At 42.4% G+C, this 24,084-nt stretch overlaps 1 protein-coding gene and 1 long non-coding RNA gene across 5 annotated transcripts in view; one reads left to right on the forward strand and one right to left on the reverse strand.

Moving 5' to 3' along the window:
* The window catches only part of nav3 (neuron navigator 3), a 183,389-nt gene that overhangs the window by 1,158 nt on the left and 158,147 nt on the right, over positions 1–24,084 (forward strand). The gene's annotated exons all lie outside the window — the stretch shown is intronic.
* On the reverse strand, positions 11,083–17,816 carry LOC146554912 (uncharacterized). The gene is made up of 4 exons (XR_014889342.1): positions 17,637–17,816; positions 17,450–17,557; positions 13,157–13,331; positions 11,083–11,219 (listed from the first exon to the last, which is right to left on the reverse strand). It is a non-coding gene; the product is annotated as an uncharacterized LOC146554912 (long non-coding RNA).

Here is a 24,084-nt window from a genome sequence, read left to right on the forward strand (position 1 = left end):
AGCTGCATCAAAGTGCTGTAGATGAATAATAGGTTCAGATAGTCTTGTTAAGTGCTTCACCCTGCAAGATCAAGGCTGTTCCAAGTTCTTTCCCTTTTGCAAAAATGTTTGGCTCAAACTGGAACAGTGAAGGTGGGGCTGGTGTATCCTGAGAAGGAAGCAGTTTTCAAAACTCCCCGCCAAATAGCTTCAGCAGAGCCTCAGCCCATCCCACATCCAGAGCCGTGTGAGCGCAAAGTGAAACTTTCCTGTTTAGCTAGTTGATCTCTCTCCCTCCCTGCACCGGCTTTTGATTCTTTTTACCGCTACATGATTTCCTGACAGACAAAAAAGTGACTCCTTAAGTGTGAATCTTTTTTTCTCTGATACTGAACAAAACTGCTGATCTTCCTCGTGATCTTGAAGAAATGTGGGCAAAAGGCATTAAAGCAGGGGTCAGTGCGCCTTCTGCATTTAAATCCTCCCAGTGTGTCTGTGATTGAGTTGAAGTCACCTGCAGGGTGACTGTGAAACAGGTAGGGAGGGGGGTGTTTCATCATTAACCTGCTTCTGAACCGGCAACTTCAGCTTGACTTTCAGCTCGTTAACACAGCTTGACTCCCGCTTGCTCCAATAAGTGACTGTTTGTTTTTGACTGGAGATTGAAGAAGATGAATTTAGAAGTTGATTTTAATTTGTGCCAATGTCCATTACTTTTTATGCTTTGGAAATTTCTCCAGGTTTCCCACATCTTTCTATCTATATTTTCACATGTTCTTTTCTTGTTCATGTTTATTCAGTGTTCCATAAACAACAAGGTCTACTGTGACAGATTTGTTGCAAGTGCACTGCAGTTCTGACCCTCGTCCTTCATATCACTAGAGGTTTGCAAGACTAATGGACAGAGCATCAGCTAAACTGCCTGAAATGAAGTGCAATCAGCGCACAATATTATAGTCCTTGTCCCTGAGAAGCCTGTAGGCAGGCAGAAATCACTTGCCTGCCCCAGCCTGTCAGTGTGTGTAAGGAATGGGTGGTATGGAGGGGGTAATTAGTCTGTCTAATTGTGTTGTGTAGTCACTAAAGAGCTTTACTTTCAGGACTTCCAGAGGGAAAAATAATGGAGAGAAAGTGGAGTAAATGCTGTCATTATTCCTTCACATCAACCAACACCCCCTGTTTAATTTAGAGTCCTCTTATCAAACAGGATCAACAGGATCAAGCACAGGTCTATGTATGCACGTGCACATGTGTACCGCGCATGCTTGTTTGTGCACATGCAGCTCCCACCTCCATATATACAGTGGTGCCAGCATGTGTTAGCTTGTTTGCCTGAGATTAAGCACATCCTAACATGATTGGCGTTTCCCAAAGACGAAAGTATTTTTTCGATGTTTAAGATTTCACCTGCCTGTGGTGGAAAATTCCACTTGTCTGCTTAATAAATGTTAATGAAACATTAATAACAACGTGTGTTACATGTCATTGTGAAAGCACAATCGTGAACCCAAGAGTCCCCAAGAGTCCAGCATATCCCATTGGTATTGTTACTCCTGGAGCAGAATGACCATGACAAAAGTGGAAGAAAAATAAATATTTTATGTAAGTATTAAACACAGTAAGTGCTCCAGTGCTGGTTTTGACAGAGCCAAGAAGGAAGTCCAAGTGAATCTTAATACAAGCTCCTCTAAAAACAAATCATAGTCCGAGTCCAAAGCTGAAGGTACTTTGTAGCTATGGCAGAGAAAGGCCGCCGCACTCACGCTCCATCTGTGATAAGCAGTGGACAAAAGTGTTGCAGGCTGTTACTTGGGTGTCTAATGGTGTGCAAAGGGCACAATTAAACTTCTCAGACAAGGTTAATTTTAGTTCATCCAGTTTCTGTTGTGGCCACTGTCAGCTGGATTAATTCGGTCTGCATTTATTGTGAGGTGGATAATCCCCCATGGATCTACAACACAATAGACTACACTTATTTCACAGGAGTGTCTGCAAGTCTGTGCGTACAGTATGTGTGTGTTACTTTCCACTGTGTTTCCGAACTTCTGATTTTGCCACTAAATTTAAATTAACAATTAGTATAACTCTTTGTACATATATTACAGATACCAGGAATTAAGTTAGATTCACTGTAGATGATACTGCTGGTGGGCTTTTTACAGCTAACTTTGCAAAAGCGAGAACCTGAAAGACATTTGCTGTGAGTGGCAGAAATTGCTGTCTACTGAAACAGATTCTGATTGCATCAGATGATCAGCCTTTCTTTCTGAAGTACTTTCACTGCTTGCAATGCTATGAATTTCCAGGTTACCTTAGCTCTTAGCTAAAGTTAATTTCAGTTCTCACAAATGCAAGCAGGCGGAAGTGCAAACCTTGTGTGTCTTTAGCAGTGTTGTGCAACACCTTACCTCTTCATATATCTCCCATGTCAATCTATGGTTCTGGGCTGTCAAAAAGTACTTCCATATAACCCTCCACAATTGAGATTAGAATACAGCTCTTCCTGTTGTACTCTCTGCCGACAGTTCACATCAATCCTTGCCTACGGCGCTGCTAGATGAATGGGTTCAGTGAAGAGTTTATGCGAGTCGACTGAGCCTTAATGAAGTGTCAGCATTGGTACCACTGATGGGGAATTATCTTGTACATCTAGAGTTTTGGCAGCTGTCCAAATCACACAGCCCAGAGACTTATTTAGCTGGTATTTTACGGTTCTCTTTGAGGTAGCGCTTTAAATTGCATCACACTCTTGTTATTGATTCTATGGTAGGGTGAAAAATAAATAATGCTGATGGGGTTTCTGTTTATTCATCCTTGAAGAAATATGTGGGTGCTAAAGCTATGCCTGTTCATGCCTTTATGCTTTGCTTGCGCTTGAATTTGTTTGTTTGCGGACAACTTTAAGTACCTGTTACCTTAAAGCTGAAACGTTGCTACTCTGCCATGCGCTCTCTTAGTGAATACTCACACTGAATAGGGGTGTGAGGGTGTCTTTGTCTCAGAAATGCAGCTCATTGTATATACAAGCGGTGACTGTTGCATGTTGCTATTTTTGATGTCCTGTGATGTTAGTTGTGTTATCCTAGGATGTAAGTGTTTCTGGTGCTAGAGAGCACCACACACACGCACCCACTTAAAGAACAAAAAAACATCCTGTTGATCCTCAGTGTGTTTGCTTTGCACAGCTAATAATCAGGTTCTGTTGTATATTTTTCTTGTTTGGTGCGTCTCCTCTCGTGCTCTGACCTGATAAACCTCTAAGCAATAATATGGGTGAAAGTAAGATGGAATGCTTTAGGGAATAAGGTCAGAGTCCGGTGAGTTTGAGTGAGCAGAATGTAAACAAACCTCCCTTTTTCTGTGGGTGGCCCTGATACTGTCACTTTCTCTTGTCTTCTTTTTCCGTTTTCTACCATTGCCTCTCTTACCATCAGTTTTTGGCTCATGTCTGTGTGCAGTAGGTTTCAGTAGCATGCCAGTCATCTGCAAAGCAATCGAGCCATTGATGGTTTTTTGGGGTTTTTTAAGTTGATGTCTCGTGTGCAGCACAAATTCATTTGGCACTTTCACACCAGCTTCTTCCATGCAGGCAAAATAATAAAATTAACCTTATACAACAGTTACCTTTAACTGGGTTTAATATTCATTATCACCATTAAATGTATCTACTATAACCCTTATTTTTATGTAAAAGAAAACTTTGTCTTCATGTCATTTGATTTTTTACAGTTTACAGATTTGGTAGCTGTGCACTGGCCTATTTAACCTCTGACAAACCCTGGCAGGTTCTGCCTGGATGTCAGCGGTCAAGGCATGCTCTTTTTGGCTTTCCAGCTTTCACTCAGTTCTCACTCAACCCCTCAAGTGGCTCTGACGCTGCTGAAACAACAGAGAAAACAGAGGGAATGAGAGGGAGGCCAGCTTGTTCCAGTAGAGGGGAGGGAGGTTGGCTGAGATCGGTTCTGCAGGGTGTCTGAACGTGTTCTAGTCATTGGGTGGTCTGACTCGTTGTGTGCCGAACTCCATATCTGGAAAAGAAGGGGGTGCGGATACTAACAAACAGGATGAGCACTTCTTCCAGTAACAAAGACCAAGAGAGGTGATTCTTTAAAACACTGTGACAAGATTAAAGTATTGTTTTAGGCTGCACTGATTCTAAACTGCTTTTTTAAAGGAACCCACAAAATATTCAATTTCTGAGTAAAGTGGGGTGAGAGATGACATGAAATGACCACTTACATGTGTAACAAGAGATTGCAGCCCATGTTTGTTACAGCAGTTTTTGTCATACTCAGTGTTTTAGCTGCAGCTCTGCAGTAGATTGTCCCTGCAGTTGTGGCAGCAGTGCAGTTGAAGGTCAACGAGCCTGTGGTCTGTTCAGCCAATCTGAAGTAATGTGTTAACAGGGGAGTCCACCCCAGCTCACTAGGCCTGATCCAAGCTGGAAACATGGCAGTGATTTTTAGTCTAACAAATTATTTTGAACCATAAGATTATCAAATTAAACCATGAAATGTGAAAAAAATCAGATTACCCTAACATATGCTGCTGCTGAATAACTACCACTGATGTGATTCACTCACATTTTTTACATTAGTCCACTTTTGCAACATTCCCCCACGCTGCTGAGATTTCTGATGACCCTTGGGTTGAAATTGGGAAAATATTTGAAACAATATTATGCTTTCCAGTGCTGTCCTTCCCTCCCTCTTTCTGTGCTTTTTTGTCTTGCACACTGTATTTCATTGCCTTCTGTGCTGCTGGGAGCCTGCTGTCGGCCGTTGTGTTTAAATCTTGGAGTGAGAACACACAGAGAGGCTGGTGTTTACAGTACAGCCACACCGGTTAAAAATACCTTCCCCTGGAAGTGCAGCCATCCTGCTCCCTCCAAAACACCAAGAAAAACAAGAATCGCTGCACAACTTTTTGGAAGAAAGCAATGAAAAACCGCATGAGGGTTTGAGCTTCTTTTCTTCACTGGAGCCAGGATTAAGCAAATTATGTTGCTTTTTATTGTGAGTCTTAAACAATTTTATGAAAATAAAATGTGTTAGAGCTGTTAGGAATTCATTGCTTTATTCAAAGAAAAAGGCTTGACATCATACATTATACCCACCTGAGGCTCCATGATTATATAACCTGTTGTTGTTTCCCCACATTTTGAGGTTTCTCTGGTGTTTAACTAGGGTTTTGTGTGCAGAAAATCAGGGCACTAATTGTATGCATGAAACGGTGCATGCATGTCTACATGACAAAGTATTGCCTTGTTGTCATGCATGTATGCATGTACATACACACTTGCATACGTGCACACGCTGCCATGCATGCTCCAGGCCTTCTGCTAGTTCAAAGGTAACCTTAAATGTTCCAAGAGAATCAAATGTTCCATGAATTGTTCATCTTCATCTCTTGTTTGTTGTGTCATCAAAAAGAAAAACAAACACAGAATTGTGCATTTGAGGATTTTTATATATATATATGTATATGTATATGTATGTATATATATATGTATGTATATATATATCTATATATATATATATATATATATAATCTCCTTGCATCTGTCCACACATACCGACATACATTTTTATTATTCCTGTGTCTGTTTGTGCATGCTTGCTTGTATTTCTTGTCTTTGGTCGTGAATTGGCTTAGCTGACCATTTGCTGTCTGTATGTAATCAGTATACTGCTATCCTATGTTTGAGGGAGGCCCTCTTGAAAAGCAATTTATGAACTGAGTTTCACATGACAAGAGTGTCTGAACCATCAATACTTCAAGGTTACTTTCAGTCAGCAGAGAGATATTTGCAGTCACAGACAGAGGAAGTTTGGAGTGTGTGGTGGAGGTAGATCCTCTTTACCTCTTTCAACTCAGCTGTCTGTCAGCAGTCTCTCTGTCTGCCCTGTTTTTGTTAGCATGCTCTTTTCTCTTCTCCTCCTCGAGCGCTTCTTTTTACATCTTCCCAGCAATTCTGTTTTCCACTCTGTCTTCTGCCACTGTCTTTCTGCTCCTACCCATTCCCAGCATTCCTCTCTGAGTCCTTTTTTCTGTCTCTCCTGACTGGAGCCTGTCTCTAATTCCAACCCTGCTACTCACTTACTGGTATTTTCATTTGACCTTTACACCCATCCCTTCTCTCTTTGTCATGTTTTTTTAATCCTTTCCCTAACTTTTCCTTCACCTTTCCTTCTTATTTTCCTCCTTTATCTGACCATCTTTTCCTCCTTGATATTTTAAGGAGAAAAGCAGCGGGAGAAAGTTAAAACACACCTGGACTAGTTTTGTCTCCAGCTGTCACAGAAAGCTTCTCTTCTCTTCTCTTTACTTGTTCCTTTTATTTCTTGATTCATTTTGGTTAATCTGCACTATATCACCACAGCTTGTCAAACAGTGAGTCAGGCAGCTCTTTGGAAACACCTGGGAAAGCCACAACAACCAGTGTCAGAAGCATCCAACCAAGCGTTGACAGGGAATGAACATGCTAACACATCCAATAACACATGCTAAAAATAGCCACAAAGCATGTGCTTTTAGACGTCCAGGGAGAAAGATTGGTGATGAGGTATTGAGTCAGGGTTTACGCCGCCGCAGCACTAACTATGAACAGAAATAAAGGATTCTTGCCACCTAAAAGTGGTGCAAGGGTGACTGTACATACTATCAAGTCAAAGGCACAGTCTGATAACATGTCTGCGGGCTAAATGCGTCAAATGTTTTCCAATTTTTACCATTTTATCTAGATTTTCAGTAGCTCTAAAAAAATGATGCACATCTTCTTTTGGAACATTTTCATACAAAGCTAATAAACCCAAAGTACTCCTCTAGGGCACAAGTCAGCTCAGTCATAAATATTAAAATGTTCCAGTTCTAAAGTTTATATCAGACAATTTTCTTTTTATACATGTTGCTTTAGACTTTATATAGTTTGGAAACAATGCCACTCGCCAATATGTGTGTTTTATTTTTAATGCTAAATTTCACTGGGTCTTCCTCTGTTATGACAAATGGCAGGTAGCTGTGTTTTTATAGGGACGTGGCAGTACGCATTGAAAAAGCTTGGAGCAAAGTTCATCTCCTGGCTCCAAAGGTACATTTGCAAGACTATATTTCCAGTTGCCCACTGATATTTATCACTATAAAACACTGGTTGCAGATTGCACCTCAGAGGTGTGCATGTTTAGCAATATGAAATGAGACCGAATGCTGCATAAAAAAGGACACCAATCATTCATCCTTGGATAACATTTAAGGGCTTACTGTTGACTGTTTTTGATAAATAGAAAATACAAACCAATCCTCAGATGCAGCCAGCTGGATGAAAAGCTTGTTCTGGTGGGATACTGGGTGGTGGTTTGGTGCAGTACCCTCCCTTGGCTCGAGCTTTTACGGGGCGTTTAACAGACGGATCACACATGTTTTTGTGGAGCGGTTAGCCCTCACATTTAGATTCATCATTACCCACAACCAGCATCTGTGTTCTCATTATTTTTTTTTCCTTTTTTTCAGTCCAGACATGTCGGTTTTTCTTATTTTGTGTATTTTTTGTGTCTGCAGAAGCCTTATGTAAAAGCCAGTAAAACGTCAACTGGAAATCATTACTGTTACTCATATTTCAGCATGTTTGCTTTGAGAAGCATTTGTTGTACCTTGATTCATATTGGCTAACAGTACCACGTGTGGCTGCATGTTTAAGATGGTAGCCTCAGTTTAATGGAAGGCCCGATTACGTGCCGCAGCATCTTTTATATTGTGGACGTTGTCTTGTTCTAATGTAATTTATATAGACTGTAACTCGGAACGCGAAACAAACAGTCTGCTTGGCTGTTCTAGTTTATTCTGACATTGTGTGATGCGGACATGCATAGCCACAACTTCTGTAGATTTACAGTTGTGGAAAGATAATGCAGGTCGAGGCAGCCTCGTGAATCATAATGCAGTCATGAGGTCATGCACTGGCTCAGTGACGCGTGACCCCTCTAACCTCTGGCCAGTTTTTTTCGAGCACTGTGGCATCATTTGATGTGTCCGTGGCCTTTTGGTAAAAGTAAATGGACTGTAAAACTGCATGCTGCAAAGCTGCAACTGGAGCCTTGTGGGTGCATGTCTCTGTCTGTGCGCCTCTGTCAATAAAAATGAAATGAATTTTTACAGTAATATAAGTTATAAAGTCATTTTAATGAAGTGGGAGGGTTGGTATTTTCTGACGCTGCTTACAAGCAGGAAGAAGAAGAAGTGTGTGGTTGAAATAGTTGAAATCTAATAAGTGATTACACTGTGTACAATCTGCTGTAAGCTCTGCAGTAATTTGATGCATAGATCAACCAGAATCTGTAGAAAATATATGTAAAGAAAAACTAATTTTCTTTTTTTTAAATTGAAACTCACTCATATCTTTGGTCCATTTTTGGAAAGCTGGGTCTAAATGTATCCCACATCTATCCCACTTCCCTGTGAGATTGTTTTATTGCTAGTCTTTTGTGTGGGCTACAGATGGGCCTTTCCATTAAAGCACCTCTCCAGTATAAAATAAAATTATTTCCAACTCAACATCACAACCTTATTTCCTCTATTGGCTGTATTATGTTTGCCCATAAAGTGTTAACACTGCTATTAATGAGTGTTAAACATGAACTACATGCCCTGGCGCTGTCATGGGAAGCTGAAGTCTAATTCCTCCCCTTTCACTTTCTTTCCTCTCTGCTGGCCTCCCCACATGGTCAGCAGAGCTCTGCTTTTTGGATCAGAGTGAATTTTCTCACAGGATACGTCTCCTGACACACATTGCAGTTTGGTTTTATTTACTGGCTGCTGTTGTTGTTGCTCCCATGTGAAAGCTCATACTAGCTTTTAACAACCTTGGGTTTTTTGGTGATGCGTGCTCTAAGAGTTTTTTAAAACTCTTCTGATTTCCTCTCCCAACCCAGCGGCCTTGGGTGTTGTTGTCACTTAAATAAACAATGTTTTTGTAGAGTTCCATCTGCCAGGGGGACAGTAGCATCACCAAGCTTCCACCCACCCACACACCCCCACCTATTTTATCCCTACCTCTAAAACAAAGAATCTGATTAATAGCACTAAACTGTAAGGCTTGTTTTTAAAAATAATCTTCTTGATGGTTATGCGTTGCCCTCATATTGCAGAAGTAAATTACAGTGAGTCTATGTCTGTGTCAACACTGGAAGGTCATTAACTCAGTGATTCATTATTTAAGCGTTTGTATCTGACATCAACTGATATGGGAAAAAAGCAAAGATTCGCCTTTAAAATCCTGTTATGATGAAGAGCCACAGAGACTCATTTTATGTTGTATTCCTGCTTTTAAAACTGAAAAGACTGAAGTCTTAATGAAAGGGCATGAGGTTCCTTGTAGCAGCTATCATGCTGACTGTTGTTTGCCAGTAGGTTGTCCAACCAAACTGCCCCGTTGGAGATGAGACAAGAGGCTTTTGTATTGCTTCTTTCAAATGCAGATACCTATAGGTGTTGCCAAAAGTTTGACTAGAAAGGTTTCAAAGTAAACTTTTGGCAACACCTATAGGTAATCATTATCTGGCTTCACTGTACTTTGACTAGAAAGGTTTCAAAGTAAAGTACAGTGAAGCCAGATAATGATTTTGAAAGAACTGTGCAGGAGACTACAGCCAGGGAAACGGATAGAAAAGATTATTTGAGGGTGAGTGGAGAGGATATGATTCATGTGGAAAAGCTGATACAAGGTACTTCACAAAAAGATGAGTTGCTCAGTGCAGAGTGTGACTCTGCTATCTTCACCGGAGAAACACATTCGGTAGATGGCAGGATTTAGGACATTTGAGCTGCTGGATTGGAAGGAGATGCAGGCACCTCATTCAGGTTTAAAACCTTAATCTTTCTCTGCATCTGGTTCACTTTTTGGCCTTGTGGAGGGAACAGCTAAATGGCCTGTAAATGGCCTGTATTTGTGTAGCGCTTTACTAGTCCCTAAGGACCCCAAAGCGCTTTACACATCCAGTCATCCACCCATTCACACACACGGTCACACACTGGTGATGGCAGCTACATTGTAGCCACAGCCACCCTGGGGCGCACTGACAGAGGGGAGGTGAAGGTAAGGTAACTACAGGGTGGAGGTTGGAAGGAAATGTGAGCCTGAAGAGAGAGGGGAAATTGTAGTAGCTGGTTCAGGGACACTGCTTTGCACCACAGGTTAAGGAACCAAATTCGAATCTGTAGATTCAAGCCAACTTTTCTAAGAGTAGGCGAGGACAGAAGGAGAGGAAGTGAAATGAGGTTGTCTGGCTGAAGCTGTGGGATTGGGAGGTGGGTGCTGTATGGACCAGGTGCCTTACGTTAAGGATACCCAAGATGGAAGAAGTCTGAGCCAACAACTCAAACCTAATTCAAGTTCCACTGGCTAAGGTGCCACTCATTTGGAGCACATTTCTTTTTGAGCTACACGGCACTCCCTCCCTTCTCACCCCTCACTTAGTTGTGGCATTTAGACGGTTTGAAGCCACAGTATGTACAATACAATGTTCTATCATGCCCAGACCATAGGAGTTGGAGATGCTGTTCAACAGACAGTATTGTAAGTTTAGAAAAGATGGGATCTCTTTTTGAGCCAGTCCTCAGTGAATGCTGCTAGACCTTTTGTGTTTAAATTGGAACCATTATTTACATTTTATTATTATTATTCATTGTTCTTTGAACATGTTGGAGGTGATGGCTTTATGGTGATGCTTTGTGACAAACAATAGGAGGAAAACCTCTTTGTGCCAGCAGATGTGAAGCAAACGGATAAACAAAACAAACAACAACAAACAGTTTGTGTCCGAGCTGCGGACACAAACTTTTGTCAAACTTTTTTCATTTGTATTTGGGGTAAGCAAAATCTGCTGGAACGCACCACACTCCTGTCTTTGTGATAAGATATGCGCCATGAGAGGCCGTCCGTTTGTTAACCCTCAGATTCAGAAGGAACAATGCGGTTTTCATCTTTTTAATAGAACGCTTGACCAAAAATTAGATTACAAAGGTGGGAAATGAGCTTGTTCCAAAGGGTGGCTGGGTTCAGCCTTAAAGATAGGTGATACTTTCACACCTCTGGGAGCAACTCAGAGTAGACCTGCTATTCTTCCACATTGAAAGGAGCCAGTTGAGGTGGTTTGGGCTTCTCCTGAGTGAGGCATGTCCAGAGGCCCAGGTGGACAAGGAGGAGTAGGCCCAGGACATGCCAGAGAGGTTATCTTCACCATTTCCTGGGCAAGAGTACATTCTCCCCGATGAAACAGAAAGTAAGAGTTTAAAGCTACATCATAACACTCTTACTGTTCCTTCACCCTCCATTGAACTATTTCCCTTTGTTGGCAAACAAAAGCTACTTAGAAGACTAAATACAATATCTTAATAGTTCACAGATGAATAGTACAGGAAGATTGCTGAAACACCATGCCCAATATGACCCAAAAAAGAAACAAGTGGCATCTAATAACTAGCTCTAGTTCACAGATGAATAGTACAGGAAGATTGCTGAAACACCATGCCCAATATGACCCAAAAAAGAAACAAGTGGCATCTAATAACTAGCTCTAGTCACAGGTGAGTCTGTGACTGCTGAGCAAGAGCACAGAGACAAGATCAAAATGACTGTTTTGGCCTTCTCTTAGGAAACTTTTTTATCTTGTAAAGCCATAAAACTCTATTATTATCGTATTACTGTTTCAGTGAGGCCTTATTATAGTTGAAGCAAACACTACATTTGTTTCAAAACAGGCGGGGAAGTTCAAGCTTGTGGTTGCTGCACATTTTCTTGCCTGTAAAATATCTTAGAAGGAACTTGGCGCGCAGCTTTTTTCTTTATATAGTCTACGATATCAGTTAGTGTGAATATACACAATTCATGTTTGCAATTGTGTGAAATTAAAGCATGTCCTGGGGTTTGGGGGGGTCTACAAATCTTTTGTAGACTGGGAATGTGTGCATGCCTTTATGTATGTGCGAGCCTCATTTTCCCAGATCTCAGTTCCAGAGAAGCACTTGGCACTAACAACCTGAGCTGTAACACTTAACAGCAAAGTTGTTTACTCTTTACCGGCCCACTTTACCCTCATTTTGGGAGGGTTTCTCTGCCTTTGGCATAGCAGCATGTAGACATTTTTACAGCTTACTATGCTCAACACCATCTTACTAGCAGCTCTAATGGTCTGATGTGTGTTTTGTATGTGTGTTTTTGCAAGAACTCCGGGTTATGGATTAAATTTTGAGAAAGCCAATAAAGGCAAATGCTTGATCATAATACTCAGATTCTTCTGTGTTATTGAAAATGTGCACTTACTATGTAAATATGTTGCTGTGTTTCCTATGGGTGCAAGAAAATTATAGATGGGGAGGAAGTAAAGCCTCCTCACTGAAATAATCTGTCATCTTAACAGTGTCTTCAATAAGTGGTTATGCACCATCCCTCTAATGTCCAGTAAGCCAGTCATTATTACAAAATAAGTTGTGATTTGGCAAATGATATAAGGACCAGCTTGCTGTATATTAGCCCACATATATACAGTAAGTGCTGCAAACAACCCCATAAAGTATTAACAGGAACCACAGCTCCCCTTCAAATGACTAAGTGCAAACATTCCAGGGTATTTTGAGATTATCCCTTTTAACACCTGATGTTTTCACAGATGTTGCAGTGAAAATGTCAAAGCAGCACCTTGCAGCACTGTAGGAGTGAGCTGTAGCAAGCATGGGTAGCAGCGTGCAAATGGGACCCAAAACCTTGGCTTGGAATTTGCGTTATCTAGATAGCAACACATGACAGGTTGCCTGTGAGACTGTGTCTGTATCAGTCCTTTAAAACCCAACCAGCGCTACAATTATTCTGCACTAGTCTGTGGGGAAAAGGGTCATTAAAATTATTTGATGAATAAAAATTATCATGACTTGCCAAGAAGTTGATACATTCAAAGTTTGGCTGAAGCAGCTGGCTGTAGATCACACACACACTTTGTCTTTTCATCTTGTAAAGGGGTAACTGTTCCAAATGGAGCGGTAGGAGTGTGACTCAAGTCCGTGATGGGAGACAAAATTATGATTTTAATAATGTGTGTGCAGTGAAGCATGGTGTTTACAACTGCACTATTCTTGAAGTTTAACCCACGGCCTTGTGCTTTAGTCCTTGTAAAGAAAAATACATTACCTAGTTTGCATGGAAGAATTATATTATCCTTGTAGTGCTGATTGGATCCATTTAAAACAAGGAATGTAAAATAAAAGGGTTTTGCTGTCTGCAGGAGTGTTTCCTTCTGAATGAATCTGCACACCCAGGATGAGTTGTTGCCCATTTGTTACTGCTTCAGAAAAGCTGAGGAAATCTTGATAAAAGAAGAAAAAAAGATTCATTTTTAATCTTATTAATTATTAGCAGTAGAGTTCACTGTCAGGAGACAAAGTGGTAAGGTTAAATAGAGACACTTTAGCCTGAATGAGTCATTGTGTCAGTAGACGCTTGGTATACAGGGAGGTGGGGTGGGGGACGTTAGGAGGGAATTACGGGTACATTTTCCGCCACTGTCCTCAAACCTGCCAAGCCCAGACACCAAGCTTAGACAGCAACCAGCTTACTTAGTGGCTGCACTCTGTCTGTCCTCAGCATTAGACACTTCAGCTAATGTTTTGGGCTGGAGCATTAGCCGCAATGGGTAGAAGTATGTTTGCCTTGGAAGTAGTAGCCTAGCCGATGAGTGCTGCCATCCATGTCAAGTGGTACGCAGCATTATACCGTCTCAGGCAAACTTGGACGCCTAACGTGAGGAATTAATTTGCGGTTGTTTCAACACGAGCCTGAAGTGGTCGGCCCAGAGGCAGTATCGCATCCAAGGGTCAGTAGGGGTGTAATTATAGGGAAATCTGTTTAAATATTTGAACATATTTGTTGACGCTCTGTGACATGTGGAATTGTGCCCCTCTTGCGTCAGGACTGCACAATCCTTTCCCAGTTAGGGTGTTTTTTAGCGGCAGTCCTCCATCTGTCCTCACTGGAAAAATTGCACGAAGGCCTCTCAGCAAAGCGGCCTCTTTGCACGTTTTCCTGTATCAATCCTCTTTGCAGGGTTTGATAAGTCACACTCACCCTAAGGCAGTTGGGAGTTGGCGTTTTTCCCTGAATTTTTTTTCCCCCCCCAGTCAGCAGACGCCCATTTTGCTTTAAACTTGGAAATTTGAGTGCAAAAAAGCCGGCTTTTTTCTTTCTTCACTCTTTCTGACTGTGCTTGTCCTCCCCTCCACCTTTAGTTTCCACCACACAACTATCATCGTGCATGCACACACTTTCCACAGCTAGTGCCTTCGCTGAGTGACTGACACTTTGAGAAGACGGCAGTCCAGGGGTCACACAGTCACTGCGGTTAAATCTGGGATCCAGAACTTGAATAAAAAGGTTCTGCCTACGTTTTCATTAGTGCCCTTAAGCAAGGCGCTCACTGGCTGTCTATTGTAAGTCCTTGGCTGGAGGAGCTCGGCAGCCAGCAGGTGAAGGCTTCCAGACGTGAGAGCGTGGAACATTATGAGTAAGTAAAGCACCGCTGAAAATGCGTGCATGCTAAGTCAGTCTTCCCCCGGATGAATAAAAGCTTTCTAAAAATCCTGATTTTGGTCCAATCTTCCACACGACCCACTGCAAATACATCAAGGCCCAAGAGGCACTTTTTATGGTGCAACATTGTGCTGTCGTAAATCACCAAAAATTCAAAAGGCCTGTCTTTTTCACCAATGTTTTTTGAATTTATCTGTCGTGTCAGAGACACAAACACAAAACACTAAGCTTTTCCAAATGTCTGGAACTTGGGAAGCTCAGAGCATCATAAAAAAACTCCGAGGTGGTTTCCAGATCTGTAGGCTGACAGGCTGAGGTCAGCTGATGAGGCTGTTTGCATCGATCGGCTGCTGCTCGCCTCTGACCTTTGTGCGCTGCCTCGTTAAAAGACTGCACGTATATCTGAATGCTATCTGCCAGTTTGCATTAGTTATTAGCAAAGTGTCTGTTTTGTGTCATTCACTTTGAGAAGAAATCTGGATATTTTCAGTTAACGCTGTGTAATTGGAGTCTCTGCATCTCCTGTAAGGATTTTGTTTACCAACACCAGGAACACTGGCCAAAGCTGAATAAACTACACAGTGTCGTAAATATTTGACATGGCATGAATAATGCTGCTGTTTTGCCTTTACATGTGGTGAAGTTAGGGTGGAGAAAGTTTCCTCCTTGGAGGGCTTTTCTGCTGTATTATTTGCTGGCTGAATTTCCAGCAGTCTGATGTACCTCACAAGTGGACAAGATACTGACTTTGAGGCTTTACATAGAGCATTAGCAGCATGCTGGGTTCCTTCAGCTCAGCACAACATTTAAGCTGTAAATGTTCACCAGATACAGTGAAGTGCTGAAAGAATGAGCGAGAGATGATCAAAGAGAGCGAGGTGGTCTGCCCAGGATTGGCTTCATGTCTTGCCACTGAACACATGCTGTAAACACCCAAGTTCAATATGTAGATGCTGCTCTTTTTCTAGAAAAAAAGAGATAGGTGGGAGCATCAGAGAAGAAGTGAGGTCAAGAGATGTCGATCATATACAAGAGAAAAAGGCAAAAATTGTTGCTTTGGATGAAAAAAACAACAATGAAAAACCATACACTTACAGTGGCTAAGAAGTAACTCGCACCACAAGAACACAAGAATATTTCACAAGAACTCGATGGCTTGGATGTGCCGATGTAGCTTTCTAACAAAGATCCCGACCTTTCCACCGTAACCACCAGCATGTCAGCATTTTCCACAACTGGCTCCACCAACATGTTGTTGTTTTTGGTTTTAGTGATGGGATAAGTCGCTTATTATATGTAATACACACTTCTATGGAGTTGCCATAATGATCCTCTGACTTTCCAGCTGTCAACAAATTGCATAATCTTCTCCTTTGTTTTGTGTTTTATGCCAATTATTGTGATCATGGCTAAACATCAACGCATTGCCACTGCACCTGCTTGCATAGTTGTATTGTATCAGCTTCCATGGAACTTATGTTGCTATTAGTTTAAAGGACATTTTTATGTTTAGTAATTTCAAAACAGCGAGAGCAGCTCAGACAACATCCTTGAGTATAAACCTTGGAGTCCATATCATAAAGCTGATAAGGTTAAACATATTTGGACATCTGCTGACTGTGTGCAAGAATGCAGAGGGAGTTTTTCCGAGGGCCTCTTGTAAAATTAGAAGGAGACAAGGGCATTGATTTGTGCAGTTTTAATTGAAATATTTTGGAATATTTGGGGAGATTGCACAAAGCAAAGTGACCTCAGTTTGATAGCCTTTTCTGATTTTTTTTTTCCTCGAGTAGCTGGAGCTGTTTGACTGTATCCAGGCATTTCATTAAGCAGTGAGGAAACGCAGACCGCAGCTCTCCCTCACATTTCTTGATGGATTGTGTTTTTAGGGAGGGTGCAGTGGGGCCAATTTAGATGCGGTCATAATTGTTTCAGTGGTCAGTTTTTATAGTGGGAATGTAGAGAGGACTTTGATTTCCAGTTAGCAGTTATTTTGCATGGATAGAGATCAACTTTTTACTTGGCTCTCTGATTAGAGCTGATCCACTTCACAGCTCAGTTCACTTCTCAATAACCAAGGGTAGATTGCAGAGGATTTTTTTATTAGTAAAAGCTTAAAGTGAAAAATCTCAGCAGAAATAATTGACAAAATGGCATACAATCATAAGATAACAAAACCAAACAGAGAACAAATAGCTTCTAACAACAGTGTAATATTCACACATGAGGCTGTAATGTGAAAATAAGGAAGTCGGGCTTTACAATACTTGCTTTAAAAGTGCATTGACGTTGCCTGACATTAAATGGGATATTTCTGCTTTAATAAAATATGGCATTGATGTCTATTAATAGCTATATATCATTGAATAGACCACAACATCGCTAAAAAGATGGAGCAAGACACGTAAGCAGTCAGACAATGACACCGATGGCCAACTACATCTACAAAAATGTGATCCAGGTTGTAAGAAATTGCCCCCTAATCCTGAAGGGAAAGAAAACATTCATCAACCGTGAAGCTGAACTTGATGGTGATGGGGAAAAAGGTGGCAGATATGAACAGAAGCTCTTTTTCCCGTTAGTGGAAAATAAGAACGTTAATGGACCGATTAAAATGCAGGTCACTGATGATCGCTTTTAGAGCTTTTCTTGTCTTCTGTGTCACTCGTCTGTTCGGTTTCAGGTAATGAAATGAAATTCAGGGAGTTTTTTATAGGCTTTTCATATCATTCAACAAATACTGACCGGCAGCATCAAGATGCAGTAGCAGCTAAGACACAGGATTTATTCTGGCCAGCAAGGCTGTGGCAACAAAACACTCCCTAAAACTGTCTCTGTCACGGAGGAGCAGGGAGGACTCGGCGCAGACTGAAATCTCAGAAAAACAGGTTTACTTACACACTCCAGGTGCACTATATACAGGTGAAGGAGAAGGGGGCCAGGGTTCCCAGGGGTGCAGAGCGGGGTCGGGAAAAGCGTCCAGTCTCCAAACCAAACACGAGAAATCTGCATACAGAGAACAAGGGTTAGCACGGAACTTTCACGGACAGAGCTCAAAACTGGCTGAGGCTAAAGTAGCACTGACGAGCGTTATTCAATAGTCCAGCGGCGAGGTGCTCTCAGTCACTGCCTTAAGTAGCGGGAGCAAACAAGGTGAGGAGCCACAGGTGATTGCCTACAGGTGGTGGAGGCCGGGAGCTCACAATGAGCTCCGCCCAGGCAGCGAGCAGAGAGAGAGGAGAGAGAGAATAGACAAAACATAACATGTAGCCACACAGGGTCAGCCGAGCAGGCACGGGGACCATGACAGTCTCAGTGAGGGATAAAATGTATAATTAAGCTCATTTTTCCCCCCTTCTCAATATCTGTGCTGTTTGGTGGTTTGATATTTGCACATGCTTATGGGATTCACAAGCTCAGCATTTCATCATGGTAATAGCAGCCTATTTTGTTTTAAGTTACTGCATGGCCGGAGAAGTCTGCTGTTTAATGTAGTGCTTTCATGTTTTTCTTTCTGTTGAAATTGCACTCTTGTGTCTTATATCCTCCTCTGCTCGTTGCTCTAATGAAAAAGGCACTTTCTTTGCTTCTCGCTCTTTTTTCCTTTATTAGTGCGCGTGTTTTTCTTCAGCAGTTCCACTTTCAGTGATTACAGACACATATGTCAGTCTTACTTTTAGTTGCTCGTATTGCAGCTTAGTATTTTAGATTGAATCAGTGAGGCGTTTGTCCCTAGCTTGTACAGGCTAGCATAATTTTATCTTCTTTGTCATTTTAAAGGCAAAAAACCCCACAACATGACTAAAGGACTTATTTCTAAAACTTATTTATTACAGATAAGCAAAAAGCTTTCCCAAAACCAACTACTGTAAAACTTTTTGGGCCACTGCTGCTGATTGTGCTGCTCCATCATCCCACTTCATCTGCTACTAACACCACTGAACAATAAGGACTCGGGTTGTGTGTGTCTTTCAGTATCAGTCTGTATCTAAGTTTTATCACGCGTGCGTCTGGAAGCTGGAGGATTAGCTTCAGTGACTTTCCCAAGGCGATGGAGGCGCTTTGCTCTGCTTTGATGTTGCAAGGTGGAGGCCCTTCCCAGCAGGAAACGACAGGAATAACTTGGCTGTCAGGAGGACTTCGTCTAAGGTCTGTCTGGACTCACACGTAACAGAGGCAACTAGAAGTGAGCAGTGTTCAAGTTAGATCTGGCTGAAAGATAACCTCCTAATCGCTCCCTTATCAGTGCAGGAGGAAAGGAGGGGAGAAATGTAAACTGCTGTTGCTCTGCAGCCAATGCATTCAGCGATGATAAATGTAGGCCACAACACCAAGAAAAGCACAGTGGGGGGGACTGTGGAGAAGGCAAACGAACTCAACAACTTCTTCAACAGGTTTGACCAGCCCACAACCCCCCCCCACCCTCACCCTCACCTTCACTACAGAGTCCTCTCCCCACTCTCCTGCCTCCCTCGCTTCCCCCCCTTCCTGACACCATGACACCCCCCTCCTCCAATCCCTCTCTCAGCAGCAAGACATCTCCCCCCCTCCCCTCCTCCCAAACATCTCCCAGTGTCACAGTGGATCAGGTCAGGAGGCAACTGAGGAAGCTTCGCCCCAGAAAGGCAGCAGGCCCAGACAAGGTGTGTCCTAGGATGCTAAAGGCTTGTGCTGCTGAACTTGGGGAGCCGCTACAACGAGTCTTCAACCTCAGTCTGCGACTGGGGAGAGTGCCCGCCCTCTGGAAGACATCCTGCAAAAAGAACCGGCCCAATGAGCTGAATGACTTCCGACCGGTGGCACTGACGTCACATCTTATGAAGACTCTAGAGCGGCTCTTCCTCAACCTCCTCCGACCACAGGTACAACATGCCCAGGACCCACTACAGTTTGCATACAAGGCGGGTGTCGGAGTGGAGGATGCCATCCTGTACCTCCTACACAGAGCCCACTCACACCTGGATGGGGGAAAAGGCACGGTCAGGATCCTGTTTCTTGACTTTTCCAGTGCCTTTAATACCATCCGGCCCTGTATGCTTCAGGAAAAACTGAACAGGATGGAGGTGGACCCCTGCCTGGTGGCTTGGATCTCCGACTACCTCACCGACAGACCACAGTACGTCAGGCTGAAGGACATCACGTCTGACACTGTGGTCAGCAGCACAGGAGCACCACAGGGAACTGTGCTGTCCTCTCTTCTCTTCACCCTGTACACCTCTGACTTCTGCTACAACTCTGAATTATGCCACATTCAGAAGTTTGCAGACGACACAGCCATCATGGGGTGTATCTGGGATGATCAGGAAGAGGAGTACAGAAGTCTGGTGAGGAACTTTGTCGCATGGAGTCACACAAACCACCTGCAACTCAACACCTCAAAGACTAAGGAACTGGTTGTGGACTTCGGGAGGTCCAGAGAAGGTCCACTGCCGGTTCAGATAGAGGGGGAGGAGGTGGAGGTGGTCAACAAGTACAAGTACCTCGGGCTGTGGGTGGACAATAAACTGGACTGGTCATGCAACACAGAGCACCTGTATAAAAAAGCCCAAAGCCGACTGTACTTCCTCAGGAGGCTGAGGTCTTTTAACATCTGCAGGAAGCTCCTGAGGATGTTTTACCGGTCGGTGGTTGCTGGAGTACTTTTCTATGCTGTGGTGTGCTGGGGGAGCAGCACAGCAAAGAGGGACTCATCCAGGCTGGAGAAACTGATCAGGAGGGCTAGCTCTGTGGTCGGCATGAAGCTGGACACTCTGGTGACAGTGGCAGAGAAAAGGACATTAAAGAAACTGATGGACATTATGAACAATGCTGGGCATCCTCTGCACACGGCCATAAACAATCAGAAGAGTCTGTTCAGTGACAGGTTGCTTCTCCCCAAGACAAGAACTAACAGACTTAAAAACTCCTTTGTTCCACACGCCATCAGACTGTTTAACTCCTCTCTGGAGGGGAGAGGGAGGGGAAACAGGAGGACAAAGGAGGGGGGAACAACTAAGCTGCAGTGCCTCTTCACCTCACTGTGCAATACCTTGTGCAATACTTTTTGTAAATAGTCAACAGACTCAATACTTGAAATGTGCAATTCACTTGTATTTTTATTTTTTATTCCTATTTATTCTATTTATCCCCTTTGTATATTTTATTTATATTTGTCTCTGTATTTATATATGTGTGTGTGTGTGTGTGTGTGTGTGTGTGTGTGTGTGTGTGTGTGTGTGTGTGTGTGTGTGTGTGTGTGTATATATATAACAATTCTGTAACTGTAACTTCGGTCGTTGCTGTGCTTTTTTTGGAAGTCGAATTTCCCAGAGGAACCCACCCGAGGGATTAATAAAGTTCTATCTTATCTTATCTTATCTTATCTTATCTTATCTTATCTTATCTTAGAAGGCAAATTCACTTTATGGTCTTATGTTTGGATTTAGAGTGTGTTTAGGAGATTTGTAACACACTGTGTGGCTGGGTCTTTTTTAGCTCCAGATGTTTTGAAACTTTCAGTAAATCTGAATATATTTTTAAGGTAAAGATTAAAAGCCTAAAAGGAAACTGGGACAGCTTCCCCACTGCTTTATACTTATCATGTATTTACCTGTATGTAGGTGCATTTGCAGTATAGTGTTGCTGAATATCTTTCCTCTGGAGTTTGAGTCTGAGCACTGCTTCTTCTTTTGTCAGTTTGAAGCAACTGTGATGCTAGCTGAGATCACAGGCTGCCATTCTCAAACCCAGACTCCCCTAAAACACTTCTTGTTTTGTTCTTTTGAGGTGTATCTCAAAGACCGCCATAGCTTCTGGACTATATATGTGTGCTTGGGCATTACGGTTGTAGATGAAATACTGCCATAAGCCTCTAAGACATCTCTTGATGTGTGCGTGTTTGTATGTGTGTGTATCTCTGTATGTGCTAGCAGATGAAATAAGATATGCCATAAAGGCAAACAGAACAGTTGAAGCTGTGTGTGCGCTAACAGGTGAAATAAGATATTCCACCAAGACAACCATGTCACCTAGATTTATTGTGTGTGCGCACACGCACACACAAGCGTGCGCGTGTGTGTCCTAGCAGACGAAATAACATGCACCACAAAGACAATCCCAGCACTTAGAGTTATGGTTAGTGTTTGACTGTGATGGCAGCAAAAGAACCCTCTTAAACCTCAAAGGCAAACATTTGTGTTTATCACATGTCTGTGCGTGTTTGTGTGTGTCTGTGCATGTGTGTGTGTTACTCAGAAGCTGTCGATGTTGACATTCTTGTTGGAACCTCCTTTGAAGTCTCCTTCACTGGGTGGCTTGGGTTCCTCAGAATCCCACCTGCACACTTGATACAACCCCCATCCTTACCTGTCACTGTGTTTCAGACACCCCAGACTACATCACTGCGTTACCTCCCTCCTAGCTTGAAGTGTGTGTGTTTGAGCATGTGTCTTTCCTGTCCAGATTAACTTCTGCCAACATGCACTGTGGCAATGTTATTTTTTGCCTAAGTATTCTCTCATCCTTTGTTTTACTTTCAGATTCAAATTGTGCATTTAAAAAAACATATTAAATTCACCAGAAAATTAAATAACAGACCAAATATTGTGAAAGGTTTTTACTGACTTTGAGAAAAACTTGGCATGTCAAAATGGAAAAGACACAGAAGCCCTGAGGGAATGAAACTTAAGCTAAATGCTTGTAGTGTTGGTATGTCAGTCCATCTGGCATTTGGATCCAGCTTCATTCTGAACTATTAGATATATTTCAATGAAGTTCTGTATGACCATTAATGTTGACTTTGTTGGTTTCTTAACTTTTCAAGCCAATGGCAGGTTAATAATTCCTTTTGAGTGAAATATATTCATCATGTACCATCAGTGGGTGATAATACTTCTCTAGTACTTTCCAGGGGGCGATCTTGGCTCAAGAGTGTAATTGGAAGGTTGCCGGTTCGAGCCCCGGCTCCGACAGTCTCAGTCGTTGTGTCCTTGGGCAAGACACTTCATCCGTTGCCTACTGGTGGTGGTCGGAGGGCCCGGTGGCGCCAGTGTCCGGCAGCCTCGCCTCTGTCAGTGCGCCCCAGGGCAGCTGTGGCTACATTGTAGCTGCCATCACCAGTGTGTGAATGGGTGGATGACTGAATGTAGTGTAAAGCGCTTTGGGATCCTTAGGGACTAAGTAAAGCGCTATACAAATACAGGCCATTTACTTCAGTGTGTGACCAAAATATCCACAATCAACTTCATATGTATTTTATATGTATTATACCTTTTAATTATTTACTATGGTGTTATATGAATTGCCATAGGGGAGGTCTTTATAAAAAAGAATGGAAATGCAGTTAAAACTCAAACATTTCTGTCCTCCTTCAGATTCTCCGAAGATGTTCATTGGGCCAACTGGAATCTTTGGCAGGCTGATTCTGGCCTTGCTTGACTCCTCTAACTCCTGTTGTGAATCTGAGGCAAGGCTTGAATGTTACTGTTCACAGACACCTGCCATCCAATCTGCTGAACTGTAGCAATTTTTCAAAGAAGAACAGGAAAAGTTGTAGTCTGTAGATGTGCAGAGCTGGTAGAGACATGCCCCAAAAGCCAGTTAGACAAAGTATTGACTGGCTGAAAATAAATGAATGCCATATTTTTCAGATTTTTATTTCTAAAAAAAAAAAAAAAAAAACTTTGAATGCCACATATATTTTTCCTTCTAGTTCACAATTATACACTACTTTGTGTTGGTCTATCACATAAAATCCCAATAAAATATATTGTTTGTGGTTGTAACACAACAAAAATGTGGACAAGATCACGGGGTTTGAATACTTTTTCAAGGCACTGCATGCAGTCGAGCTCCTCCAGTGTATGCTTGTGTTCTATTTAAAAAAACAACACAAATATCAGGTGCATGTATACCTGCAGTGTCCCGCTATGACTCCAGATATGAATTGTAGTTGCATGTCATTGCTCTTTCACGGTAGCAGCTGATAAAGCATGTGCAGATTACATGAAATGAAGAGAAATGAGGGGAAAAATCTGCCGCAGTCCAGTGCTATTTTCTTTCTCATCTAATGCACAAAGTAACACACAGTCATTTTGGCTAGACAACATTATCTCTTCAATTCTGGCCCATCTCTTCCCCCAAAGCAGGAAGCAGCAGATCAGGACCAGTTCCCAGGAGGATAAGATAATACAATAACCATAAAAACCTCCTTCCAGCACCCACCACACACACAAACCTACACTGTCTGCCTTGCCTACAGCCTCCTGTTGAGACGACAGCTCAGCAGCACCTGTTTGGAAGAACTCCAGCTCCACCCGGCTCATTTCAAAATTTGAAATCACCTCCACAACCTTTTCATTTATTTTGCTTATATCCAGATCAGTAGAGAGAAAATTATTGCCTACTTGTTCTTGCACCTGGTGGCTCAGCATGTCAGCTGATTGTAGATAGTATTCAACGAGGAATCACTGAAAGCACTCAGTGCACGCTTGTTATAGCTGCACATGCAAGCGAAATTTTAACAAAAAAATTCTGAAAAGAACAGTTTTAAACAC

This window comes from Mchenga conophoros, linkage group LG17 (assembly GCF_057382185.1).
Source record: "Mchenga conophoros isolate Kocher_MC1m ecotype Shallow Benthic linkage group LG17, M_conophoros_male_GT1.1, whole genome shotgun sequence".
NCBI lineage: Eukaryota > Metazoa > Chordata > Actinopteri > Cichliformes > Cichlidae > Mchenga > Mchenga conophoros.